At 44.0% G+C, this 13985-nt stretch overlaps 1 long non-coding RNA gene across 1 annotated transcript; it reads right to left on the minus strand.

Moving 5' to 3' along the window:
* Nucleotides 1-4926: 4926 nt before the first annotated feature.
* On the minus strand, nt 4927-5449 carry LOC308591423. The gene is made up of 2 exons (XR_014010172.1): nt 5415-5449; nt 4927-5132 (listed from the first exon to the last, which is right to left on the minus strand). It is a non-coding gene; the product is annotated as an uncharacterized lncRNA (long non-coding RNA).
* Nucleotides 5450-13985: the final 8536 nt, after the last annotated feature.

Raw genomic sequence — 13985 nt, forward strand, 5'->3', positions numbered from 1 at the left:
TATTTGCTGGTGTGTTCTCTCAGTTCATACCCATTCCCTTTCAGACACAACAGGGCCCTTATGGCTGGTGGCTTATAACACTCTTCGCAAACAGCCTCTCCAGATGTCCTTGTAATTGCATGTTCCTGTGGATTTGGGCTCACGGTGATATTAGGGCATTTATTTGTGATCCTGCGTTCAGTACTGTTTGTGCCTGCAAAGGTTTTGTGGCGACCATACTGCTTCGTTTCTGATCAGTCCTCATGCCATAGCTTCCTGCAGAAGTTCTGTCACTTTTCATTCCCCAAATGTTCTGGTGTGTTTGTGTGCGCTTGTTCTGTTTTGGTTGTGCCATGTGGCACGAGGGCCCTTCCAGGCAGCAAAAATGCTATAATGTTGGGGAAGCAGTGCAGAACTACTTATAAAGTGGAATGATGTATTGATTGTCCAGTATAGCTCTATCACTGATGCTTTATTATTGCATCAATGGCATGTTGCAGAATATACACCCCTCACCACAAAAAAACTCAGCAGCCTGGAGAGTCCGTAAATCATTAAAATCCTGCTCAACAACTCCCATAAATTCAACAGGTATGTATGGTCACACAGACAGTGCAAGGTAAATAAATCTCCATCACAGTAATTAAAAGCATGAAGCCTAGCAGGTAGGAGAAGGGGAGGGGGAGAGAGAGGGAAAGGTGACAACCTTAAAAAGTCTCCAGGGGAAGAAAAACAGGGCAAGCAAAATGTTCTAGCCTCTAATCTTGCAAATCAAACCCAATAATCTTCTTAGCTGTTCAGCAGATCTATTTTGAATGAACCCCCGCTCCTCCCAGCTGCCCCAGCCACCTGATCTCTGACTCCAGATGCGAAGCTATTGGCTAACACAGCACTTCCAGGAAGGTTTTATAATCCAGATCTAGGCACGATATAGTTCCCTCTCATTATTACATAAATGAGATGGGAGCAACCTCCTTTAGCCACTTTGCACCACATCCGGCAAAGAAAACCGCTGTTTTCCCATTCATCAACATTTATTCAAACTTTCTAAAAGATTTGTGGGGCTGAATCTTGTCAGAAAAGCACCTCTATCTTGAGCTGTGAGCCTTGCATCATAACTGCTTAGTGGGTTGGCATCCTGCTGCGGTTACCCAGTGGCAGCAAACACACTCTCCGCATGCTCAGAGTTATTCTCATCTTTATTTCACATTAGATGAATAGCTCAGTTGTGAGATGATCCCTAACCTCAGTAAATATACTGTTGAAATCAAGGCAGCTAAGGATCAGAGCTTTGAGCTGTTTGGGAGATATATTCTCTGAGAGATATATTCTCAAACCTTATTGGAAGGGATTTTCTTGAAATGAACCATGAGATTTATTGTTTCAACTGAGACCACACCATTTCTGCTATTTATAGGTAAAGGTTGGAATCCTATACTTATCTGGGAATAATAATCCACATTCCACTTAATGGGACTTACTTCTGAGGAGACATGCACAGGAATGTACTCCAAGGTTGCTTAGAACCCACTAGTATGAAAGAGAGATTTTATTATATATATATTAATGGGGTGGGGAAAAATATTTTTTCTGGGCAGAAATTGTTGGACTAAAGGTAAAGGTAAAGGTACCCCTGCCAGTACGGGCCAGTCGTGTCCAACTCTAGGGTTGTGCGCCCATCTCACTTAAGAGGCCGGGGGCCAGCGCTGTCCGGAGACACTTCCGGGTCATGTGGCCAGCATGACAAAGCTGCTCTGGTGAGCCAGCACCAGCGCAGCACATGGAAACGCCGTTTACCTTCCCGCTATAAAGCGGTACCTATTTATCTACTTGCACTTAGGGGTGCTTTCGAACTGCTAGGTGGGCAGCAGCTGGGACCGAAGGACGGGAGCTCACCCCGCCGCGGGGATTCGAACCGCCGATCGGCAAGTCCTAGGCACTGAGGTTTTACCCACAGCACCACCCGCATCCCCAATTGTTGGACTACAGCTCCCCTATTCTCAGATGACCAGCCATGCAAATTGGGACCAACATGAGCTGGAGTCTAGCAGCATCTGGAGGGCTACATGTTCCCCACCCCTGATTTGAAAGGATAGTCTAAAATAATAATAATAAATACTACAATCACAGCAGGTTCACAAAAAAGTACAACTAATAAATCCCACCCCATCTACTCATTAACATGACTTTTTATTTTTTAATTTTTTAAAAAAACCCTTTTTATTGATTTTTTTTTTTGTCATAGGAACAGAATTCCATGCTTTCCTATGTTGGGTTGATGCCTGTTCTGGATTGCATTAATCCCACGTGAATAACTGTCAGAATAAACAATTATGAAACGCAGCGAGAGATTACAGCCCTGGCTTACTGAAGCTGGCTTGGGAAGTGTGGACAGCAGACGCTACAACACCTGTTGTTGTGGTGGTGCGGTCTGAACATGAGATTCTTGGCAAGAGCACCCATCCCTAATGGACCAGTTCATTCCATTCCTAGGTAATCTGCTTTTTTTTTTCCTTTCAGAGAGGGGAGATTAGGGAAAAGGTTGCAAACAGCTGTTGAAGCACCAGCTGGGGGTGGCTTTTCCAAATTACTACACACCCACCAGGATGGAGGGCAGCAGCCCACACACCCATCTGTCTGGAGTGATGTCACAAGTTCCCACCCACACAGACGAAGAAGAAAATCTCTGTCGTTTTGCGCTAGGCGTATATTCCCTTCCACAGGGCTGCCAATCCCGCCTTGGCTGGTCCCTTAATTGTTGCTAGTCTTTCTTTCTTTCTTTCTTTCTTTCTTTCTTTCTTTCTTTCTTTCTTTCTTTCTTTCTTATTAAAGTTTTCTTGGTTTACAAAGGTATGCACAATGTCTCTTTTTTCAAGTTACATTTTCCATAGGTCAGTTTCATTTCTTGAGACACTAGGATTACATTAGGAAGAAAAGGGGGGGAAGAGGCGGAGGGAGCCATGGTGGGTGGGGTCGGGAGGCGATGTTTCTATTTTACTTAATGTATGTGTGGGGTTTTGTGTTAGTGTCACTTGTGTGGGTTCTCTTTACTATTCACTTGTGTTCCTTTGGTGGTGAGAGAAGTTGGGGGTGGCCTAGGGTGTGGTTGCTTGTTTGTGATTGGCTGTGGCGAACTTTGTTTTCGTGTGTGAGTGGGGGGTGGGTAAGTGTTTTTGGATCAGGTTAGCCATACTGATTTGTACGCTGTTGGTGGATTATTGTTGTTGTCTTGTTGGACTGTGTATGTGATAAAGGAGAGCCATACCGGAGTGAAGGCATCTTCTTCTAATTGACCCCATGAGTTTAACCAAACTGCAGGAGGCACTGGAAGACAGGAGTGCCTGGCGTGCTCTGGTCCATGGGGTCACGAAGAGTCGGACACGACTAAACAACTAAACAACAACAACAGTTTCAGTTTATTGGTTAATTTTTCTAGTAGTGCTGTTTCCCATACTATTCGGTACCATTGGTCCATGCTTACTCCTGACAGGTCTCTTCAGTGTCTGGTTATGATGTTTCTGGTTGCTGAGAGTAGGTGGGTTATGAGTTATTTGTGATGTCAGTGGGCATTATTGTCTTGGAAGATGTTTAGTAGGGCCAAATCTGGGTTATTTCTAATATTTGCTTAGTTATTTTACATATTTCTCATATGGCTGTTGTCCAGAACAGTTGAATTTGGGGGCATTCCCACCACATGTGGAGGTATGTCCCTGTGGAGGTGCACCCTCTCCAGCATTTTGGTGAGGTTCCGGGCATATTAGCGCTAATTTCCTAGGTGTTAGGTATTACCTGTAGGTGAGTTTCCAAGTGAGTTCTTTCCTTTTCATTGATATGGATTTAAAGGGGGGGGTTAGACCACATTCTGGTCCACTGAGTGGGGTTAATCTCATAGCCTATGTCATCCTCACATTATTTTTTGATTACGTCTAGGGGCTTTGTGGGATTTTGGAGTATTATTTTGTATATTGCGGACACCATCCCTTTGCCGTGTCCCTTTGTTGTTAGGAGGAGGTTTTCGAAGGTTGTCAGGGGCCTAGTTGCTGATGATTTTACTGGATTGTTTAAGAGGGCATGTAATTGGTGAAATTATTGCTAGTCTTGATTTTCACTGTGAAAGGTTGTCGTGTCAAAGCGTGGAAATGTTCACGACAACAAACATCTCTGTTTTCATGCATTCTGTCACTACTGGTTTGCAGCAATACTTCTTCCCACTTTGTCATTGTGGCAGGGAAAGGAAATTCATCCCCACTGGGAGGCCACTGACACAGAGCTTCCTCATACTGGGAAATACTGCAGACTCTCTTATATTGTCTCAGCCAATGGCTGCTGAAGAGAACAAGTTCCTTTTAACTGTAAAAGGCTGTTCCCAGAGGAAGCAAAGGTCACCGTCCAGACTGAGCTAAAGTCCTATTTGTATCTCAGTATAGGGTTGTCTGTTGCTGAAGCAACATTTGAGATACTGTACTTGCATGAATCTCCAGTCTGAGCTCAACATGGAGCTGTCCATGGTGCTACCTGGAACTTTATTTTTGCCATGCTTTGCCTTGCCTTGCCTTGCCTGAAACTGGACTTTGCCTGCCTTACACGACGGTGGTAAAACTCTTTATGAAAGGTACCCACCTCAGTTTTGTTCCAGCACACTCACTCTACCTCAATATATTTGTAAAATAAAAAGCAACTGTGAATATAGATAGATAGATATAGATACATAATGCTGATGGTTGCCTTAAACATGGAAAGGTGCATTATTTAGGACTTAACACCAATTAAGCTATATTATTTTCTGTTCCACTTGAGCAGAAGGATTTGGAAGAGCGGATTCATGTCACTGATGGTCCCCAGCAACATGGAGAATGTCCCCAAATTAACTAGGTGTTGCCATTTGAGATGGCAGTTCTGCTACATCACACCTGCTTGTTCAGAAACAACCTCACTGAGAACTTCTCCTAACAGTTGCCAACATTTTTACTATTTTACTTTTCCCCGCTCCTGCATCTCTGAAATCACCTTGATCTGTAGAAGTTAACAGGTGGCGAATGCTTCTTTCTCTTTGCCGTGGAAAACTTTGCTTGCTCATTTCTGCAGGGCCAACTGCTGTGAAAGGCAGAGCAGGCCTGGCCAATCGTTTTCTGGTCAGTTGGCAATCCCCTCTCCTGCCAATAAGAAGATACCAGTCATGGATCTGAAGGCAGCAACGTCACTGCTGTAAATCTGGGGCAATCTTCATTTAGGGAGCTTGTAGTCTAGAGGAATTTCTTTTGTTACATAACATGATTTGTAAGCCAGGCTTTGCTTTGCGGCCTCGGGCTTTCTCCTCTATTGCTCTAATAACATTTGTATTCCTGATATGAAACTCTTTGATCAAAGATAGGGCATCCTGGAGCAGTATGCCTCAGAGACCCTATATGCACTATACATCTAAAGCATGATCATACCACTTTGAACTGCCTTGGCTTCCCTTGTAGAATTCTGGGAAGTGCAGTTTAAGGATGATCAGTTGTTAGGAGACCACTGTTCATGTCATAAGGATACAATTCCCAGTGTGACTCAACAACCAGTGCTTCTTCTCAATGAACTCTGGGAATTGAAGGGTGGTCTAAAAGTCTGTGCTTTAACCCACAGCACCACCCATGTCCCACACAGAGCCTAGGACTTGCCGATCAGAAGATTGGCGGTTTGAATCCCCGCGACGGGGTGAGCTCCCATTGCTCGGTCCCTGCTCCTGCCAACCTAGCAGTTCCAAAGCATGTCAAAGTGCAAGTAGATAAATAGGTACCACTCTGGCGGGAAGGTAAACAGCGTTTCCGTGAGCTCCTCCGGTTCGCCAGAAGCGGCTTAGTCATGCTGGCCACATGACCCGGAAGCTGTATGCCAGCTCCCTTGGCCAATAAAGCGAGATGAGCGCCACAACCCCAGAGTCAGCCATGACTGGACCTAATGGACAGGGGTCCCTTTACCTTTACTAAAAGGCTAACAAATTGATTAAAGATAATACAGTCACCCACAGCCCCACTTCCCATTTGAAAGTGGCAGTGTTTATGGCAAGGCTATAATACATATTGAAGGGAGGAGGTCTACTTTCTATAGAGCAAACACCTTCTAGCTGTCATTGTTGATCATCAGCTTCATTCCACTGGAAACAGAAAGTGTCAATCCAATTGTGCTGAGATGGAGACTCCTTTGCAAAAGGTGGGCTCCCCCAAACCACCAGGTACTCTGTATTTTAAAACTTGAACTTTCCCCAGAAGGTAACCATTTGTCACCAATGATCACGCTTTGTCTTTTTGTGCTGGGATCTAATGCACTTAGAACTATGCAGAGCCGTTTAATAATGAATCTCCTTAATTCCCATATGCTCAGAGGCAAATGCTTTGACAAGGCCAGTTCCTCAAATGACCCCCAGCTAGGGGTGTGGGTGCAACATCTAACCCTGAAAAAGTAATAGCCTTCAAAATTCTCTGTTCTCCAAAATTTTGTGGTGCCCTTTCCAAAAAGAAAAAGGGTACAGGAATGCATGTATTAGAGAAAAGTGTGTATATACTGAGGAAAATAATGTGCAAAAATAATGAAAGTGGGCAGAGTGCTTGCAAAATTGTATGTTAGGAAAGCTGCATATGCAAAATGTAAATAATAGGGGAATGTAAGAAGAGCCTTTTCTGGATCAGGCCAATGTCTTGTCTAGTCTAGCATCCTGTTCTCCCAAGATGCCTGTGGGAAAGCAGCAAGCAGGATTAAAGAACAAGAGCACTCTCCCCTAATGTGGTCTCCAGTGGTTTGTTTGCAGAAGCATTCCTGCCTCTGACTGTGGAGACAGAACAAAGCCATCATGGCTAGTAGCCACTGATTGCCCTCTCCTCTGTGAATTTGTCCAGTTCTCTTTTAAAGCCATCCATGCTGGTGGCCATCGCTCCTCCTGTGGAAGTGAGTTCAGCAGTTTAGCTATGCACGAAGTCCTTTGTTTATCTGTCCTGAATCTTCCATAATTCAGCTTCACTGGATGCCCATGAATTCTTTTGTTATGAGAAAGGAGGGGAAACCTTTTCTCCATGAGAAAAATTGAGAAACATAGAGAAACCAAAATAGACATATTCATCCCTTCTTAAATCCCCACCAACACCCCAAGGGGAATGTATTATGAATCACAACACAACCTTCTCCTTCAAGTGGCTGTACCATTTCCAGATCTGGCCAGACTCTGCAGCTTCCTTCACATAGGATCACCTGATCAAGGCTGCCTGTGAGCCATGCTGTGAAATCAGAGTAAAAGAGTCCCACAGCTGGAATATGCATGGCTCAATCCCTGCTACTCTTGCTAAAGGAGTTGGACAGCTGATGAGTAAATGCCAGTGGTGGCTAGATGGACCTATTGTCTACAAGGTAGCTTTCTACATCATTGGAGCTTCATTCCAGCTTCTTGTGTTCATTTTAAATTAAGTGTAGCTCAGTTTTGCATTCAGAAGGTCCTGGGTTCAATCCCTGGCTGGTGGATACCTGTGTCTGAAACCCTGGAGAGCTGCTGCCAGTCAGAGTGTGTCTTGTACAGTGGTGGAGAAAGGGGTGTGTGGTGGGGGTGGTCCACCCTGGGTGTCATCCGGGGGGGGATGACAAAATCTCCCCTGAGTGGATTGCCGCCATGCCAATAGGGATGCCCATAGGGATGCAGCACGCCATGCGACCTCAGCCACCCTACAGCAGACGGTCCGAGCTATAATGGGTGCCACGTGTGCCATGTCCCTAGAAGAAGCTGCATGCGCCGTGTCCCTAGGGGCGGTTCACACTGCCCCTCGGGGCACCGCCCCAGGTGCCTGAGAGGCTTCCTCCGCCCCTGGTCCTGTAAACACAGAAAGAAAGAAAATAATTCTGGAGTAAATTAAATATTGTCAGCTGTAATGCAGAACCTGGACAGGAAAGTTCCCACTTGTCTGGAGAAGAACAAAGGTAGCCACATGCTCGCTCCTTTGTTCTCAGATTACAGCTCCAAGGTTACCTCTCTCATCTTGAAGTCCAAGAGAAAAAATGTGAGGAGGAGGATGTTGTAAAGCAGGATGCAACCTAAGACGTATCATTCTAACATGAAAGAGTTAGAGAGATCAGCTCAAGAAGTTAAAGATACAGGGAGAGTCTGAAGGTCCTAACTCTTTGTCTGTTTTAACCCATGAAAAACCTCTCTTCTACAAGCTAAGTTGCACCCAAAATTCCAACGTGTTGCCATCACACCTATCAGAAGCATAGTTTGTTCAAAATTCATCAATATCTGTTGGAATCCTTCAGAATATAGGATAGTGCTTCTGCAACCAGGACAGATTCTACACGTACTCTCAGTTGTTCAGGGGTGACCCTAAGCTCACCCTTTTATAGGGCTTTTAAAGGAAAGAAGCAGTAAATAATTTGTTATTTGCCACTGTATCTCCAAGAAAATCAGGTATGGTTATATTCAAGTCTGATGGAGGAGAGCCATTGGGTGGTATTCACTGCTAGAGTAGACCTGCTTAAGTTCAGTGACATGACAAATTTAGGGCCATTCATTCAGTGGGTCTACTTTGAGCAGGACTTAGTTTGATACAATACACTAAATTCAAATTTAAAACTAACCGAGGAAAGAAGAGCAGCACATACAAAACAGTTTAGTTCTGTTTTTAAACCAGTAACTCAAAAACACATTTATATGCTCTCTGCCTCTCTTTTCCTTGCTGCCCTCGTTGATATCTGGGGACCAATTTTTCCCCATTTTGTCAAATTGTTTTCTAATGCTTCTTATGGTTCCTGAGTAGATTATGGCTTTGAGCTTGGGAAATCTCTTTCAGAGCTCTCCGCGCGCCTGACATGGATTCAGTCAATTTAATCAGAATCTGTTTTCTTCTTTCTCCCCTCTCCCCGCCCCCGACAACTTTCTCCATTCACACACTCTTCTCCCAGAGTTGGTTCACTGCCCCCTTGCCCTGCACTGTATCTTTAAGGAGAAAAGTTATGTGATGTATCCTTGGAAGGTGGCAGGTGGCACGGGTGGTGCTGTGGTCTAAACCACTGAGCCTCTTGGGCTTGCTGATCAGAAGGTCAGCAGTTCGAATCCACACAACGGGGTGAGCTCCTGTTGTTCTGTCCCAGCTCCTGCCAACCTAGCAGTTTGAAAGCATACCAGTGCGAGTAGATTAATAGGTACCACTATACCACTATAGGGAAGGTAAACGGCATTTCTGTGTGCTCTGGTTTCAGTCACAGTGTTCTGTTGCACCAAAAGCGCTTTAGTCATGCTGGCTACATGACCCAAAAAGCTGTCTGCAGATGAATGCCAGCTCCCTCGGCCTGAAAGCGAGATGAGCACCACACCCCATAGTCAAATTCAACTGGACTTAACTGTCCAGGGGTCCTTTACCTTTACCTTGGAAGGTTATCAACAAAGTGACAAAATTCCCACTAGTCTGGAAAAAGAACAAGGAAAAATTTCAATTCAGTTCGCACTGAAAGCAAACCTCCCTAAATCACACTTTCTGAAAGAACGCACAAACCAGAATACAGCCTTTTTCCAAAATTTGTTCTTCTTTTAATTTTGCTTTGCAATTCTCCCACCAAATAAAATGTGCATACAAGTTCATAGTTCCAGTGAAAATAAGGGGAACTCAGATCAATTGAAAAACTGTTGGATGAATTAAGAAAAATGAAATTCAGATCTAATCAATGGAGTCATTTGTTTTGATTATAGGTTACAAAAAAGGCTTTTATGGGTATGTTCGTAGCAAAAGGAAGAACAAAGAAACAGTGGGGTCACTCAGAGGAGAAGATGGTGAAATGCAAACAGGGGACACAGAAAGGGCTGAACTCCTCAATGCCTTCTCTGCCTCAGTCTTCTCCAATAAAGAAAACAATGCCCGACCTGAAGAATTTGGAGCAAATGATTCAGCAAAGGAAACACAGCCCAGAATAACTAAGGAGATAGTACAAGAATATTTGGCTAGTCTAGATGTATTCAAGTCTCCAGGGCCAGATGAACTGCATCCAAGAGTATTAAAAGAACTGGCAGATGTGATCTCAGAACCACTGGCAGTCATCTTTGAGAATTCCTGGAGAACAGGCGAAGTCCCGGCAGACTGGAGGAGGGCAAATGTTGTCCCTATTTTCAAAAAGGGGAAAAGAGAGGACCCAAATAATTATCGCCCAGTCAGTCTGACATCAATACCAGGGAAGATTCTGGAGCAGATCATTAAGCAAACAGTCTGTGAGCACCTAGAAAGGAATGCTGTGATCACCAATAGTCAGCATGGATTTCTGAAAAATAAGTTATGTCAGACTAACCTGATCTCGTTTTTTGACAGAATTACAAGCCTGGTAGATGAAGGGAACGCAGTGGATGTAGCCTACCTTGATTTCAGCAAGGCATTTGACAAGGTGCCCCATGATATTCTTGTAAAGAAGCTGGTAAAATGCGGTCTTGACTATGCTACCACTCAGTGGATTTGTAACTGGCTGACTGACCGAACCCAAAGGGTTCTCATCAATGGTTCCTATTCATCCTGGAGAAGAGTGACTAGTGGGGTGCCACAGGGTTCTGTCTTGGGCCCGGTCTTATTCAACATCTTTATCAACGACTTGGATGATGGACTCAAGGGCATCCTGATCAAATTTGCAGATGACACCAAATTGGGAGGGGTGGCTAACACCCCAGAGGACAGGATCACACTTCAAAACGACCTTGACAGATTAGAGAACTGGGCAAAAACAAACAAGATGAATTTTAACAGGGAGAAATGTAAAGTATTGCACTTGGGCAAAAAAAATGAGAGGCACAAATACAAGATGGGTGACACCTGGCTTGAGAGCAGTACATGTGAAAAGGATCTAGGAGTCTTGGTTGACCATAAACTTGACATGAGCCAACAGTGTGACGCGGCAGCTAAAAAAGCCAATGCAATTCTGGGCCTCATCAATAGGAGTATAGCATCTAGATCAAGGGAAGTAATAGTGCCACTGTATTCTGCTCTGGTCAGACCTCACCTGGAGTACTGTGTCCAGTTCTGAGCACCACAATTCAAGAAGGACACTGACAAACTGGAACGTGTCCAGAGGAGGGCAACCAAAATGGTCAAAGGCCTGGAAACGATGCCTTATGAGGAACGGCTAAGGGAGCTGGGCATGTTTAGCCTGGAGAAGAGGAGGTTAAGGGGTGATATGATAGCCATGTTCAAATATATAAAATGATGTCACATAGAGGAGGAAGAAAGGTTGTTTTCTGCTGCTCCAGAGAAGCGGACATGGAGCAATGGATCCAAACTACAAGAAAGAAGATTCCACCTAAACATTAGGAAGAACTTCCTGACAGTAAGAGCTGTTCGACAGTGGAATTTGCTGCCAAGGAGTGTGGTGGAGTCTCCTTCTTTGGAGGTCTTTAAGCAGAGGCTTGACATCCATATGTCAGGAGTGCTCTGATGGTGTTTCCTGCTTGGCAGGGGGTTGGACTCAATGGCCCTTGTGTTCTCTTCCAACTCTATGATTCTATGATTCTATGAAAAAGCAATGAACAGTGTAAAGGAAAAATAGTATTTAATAATATAGTAGAACAAATATTATGTTAGACAGAAGATTCTTTTTTCACTTAAGATTTTTATTAATTTTTCATAGCTTTAACTAATTACAGTAAATTAGACAGAAGATTATTTACCCTTTATGACTGAGCAGGGATTTGAATATGGGTCTCCCAGGTCTGCTCTACACCATGCTGCCACTACACCATGCTGCCTCATGCTGGAAAAAATGTTTTCAGCAGCTGCCCAAAAGAGAACCGTGTCAATAGTGGGTGCCGCCACACTAAAAGACTGATGTCTTACAAATGTGGAAAGTAGTTGACATTTAGTGCGCTACGTAAAGGTTAGCCTTGAAACCACTCTCCAGAGTATTTCAGCCTAAGCATAATAAAACTTACTACATACTTTTAAAAATAGAAAGGGGCATATCTTACATTTCAAATGTGTGTTTTATGTTTTACAAATCATGCAGAATTCATGCATTTTTTAATCAAAAATAAAAATAAAAATCAGCTCCAAACAGCACAGATTAGAGCTATGAATGAGGGCCAGCAAGATTGAGATGGAACTGAATTAAGCCACCCATACCATCCCTATTTCCCTGTAACCTAGAAAAATGCAGATCCTGAGCAAATGTTCTCCTCCCACCTCATCAAGCCTTCTTACAAACTCTCGTCTACCGCTTTCAATCTGGCACCTCCAAAATTAGACTGCGTGTTCTTTCAGAAATGGGACCAGATCTTCTTTTCCATACTGCAGAAGCCTCTCTCAGACTTTTTGGAAAAGGAGATCTGAAATGAAATACCTCTCCCTCTTTCCAATCAGATATTCATATGCTTCCATCAGAATGCTTTATTTATTGCAGCCTGGTGCTTTCTGTTTAATGTATCAATACTGGTCAAGAATGCCAAAAGAAAGGACTTCTGTCTACACAGCCACCTTTTGTGTGGCACAATTCAAAAATAAAATAAAATAAACGTCTCGTGTGAATGTGCAATGATGGATATTAAAAGCTACATGTCATGGTGTTTATTCTTTTTTTAAGGACCAAGTGTGTTTTTAAAAGTAAGGTAAAATTACATTACAGTAATTTTACTGGGCCACAGCTATGCTTGTTTAGAGAAATAAGGGAAATTGAAAAGTTTGGTTTGATGGCTGCTATTGGAACACTTTGAGGAAAACTTGTTGGAGTCACAGAAGTGACCTGGGGTGACCTGTAGATGGCAACAGACCAAGAAAAAATGGTATAGTTGGTTTAAAATGACCTGTCTTGCAGGAATTAGCTGGTGAAGCTTTTTACAAGGATGAATGCTGTCGGCTGCTAATTGCTACAGAAGCTAAGAGAAAAGTTGACAAGCCTAGCCAGGCAGAGGATGGTGAGTAGCAAGCTGGAAATGCATTCATTAAGAGAGAAAGGGTGGTCAGCAGCAAGAATAAGAGATGGGGAGAGAGAAATTAGCTTTAAACAAATAGAACCTGCAACAAAACGTTGCAGAATGGAACATGCCCATTGCCAGAATACTCCACTTCCCAGGAGTACCAACTTAGCCCTGTGACCATGGGTGCCCAGGGCCGTGGATGTCATGAAGCTTGCATGGCCCTGGCACCAAAATTTATGGGTGCCCAGTCCCTTCATGGGGATTTTTGTGGGTGCTCAGGCACCCAGGTCCCCTGGGAGTTGGCATCTATGCCATTGCCCCTCCCTTGGCTTTCCAGTCCTATACTCTCAACAAGGTCCCCTTTCCTTCTACTGAAAGGTTGGGGGGGTTGAGGGGAGCAGGGGCTTGATTTCTATACACCTCCCTAAACACCTAAACACCTCCCTTGATTTCTAAACACCAATGGCGACATCTCAGCTACATCAGCAACAGCACTGAAAGCCTGCACATTGGAGACAGAAGAAATGCTTCCAAAGCTTTTGCAATTGTATATGGGAAAAGGCTGTGGCCAATTAAGACTCAAAGACTTAATTCTCACTGAGGTAGGAAGCCTGTCTCTTTAAAATGTACCACTTTGGACCACAAGGCTCGGGGGTGGAATGGGCAGCCCCACATATCATGACCCATAATAAAAGATTCTAGGAGATGTAGTAAGAACCTGTGGAGAGAACCATATTGGCCACCCATGGCCTACATAAGAAGAGCCTAACTGCTGGATTAGGCCAAAGGCCCGTCTAGTCCTATTTTTTACAGTGTCCAACCAGATTCCCATGGGGAGCCTGCAAGCAGGACCTGAGCGCAACAGCAATCTCCCCACTTGTGAATCCCAGCAACTCGTATTCAGAGGAATACTTTCTCCAACAGTGGAAGTGGATCCTAGCCTAGCCATCACGGCTAGTTGCCAATAATACCCTTATTCTCTTTCAAAGCCATCCAAGTTGGTGGGTGTAACTACCTTTTATGGGAGTAAATTCCATAGTTCAACCATGCACGGTGTGAAGAAGTATCTCCTTTTTGTATGTCCCAATTTTTCCAACATTCAGCTCATTGG

Source organism: Podarcis bocagei (genome assembly GCF_964188305.1).
Source record: "Podarcis bocagei genome assembly, chromosome: 7".
Lineage (NCBI taxonomy): Eukaryota > Metazoa > Chordata > Lepidosauria > Squamata > Lacertidae > Podarcis > Podarcis bocagei.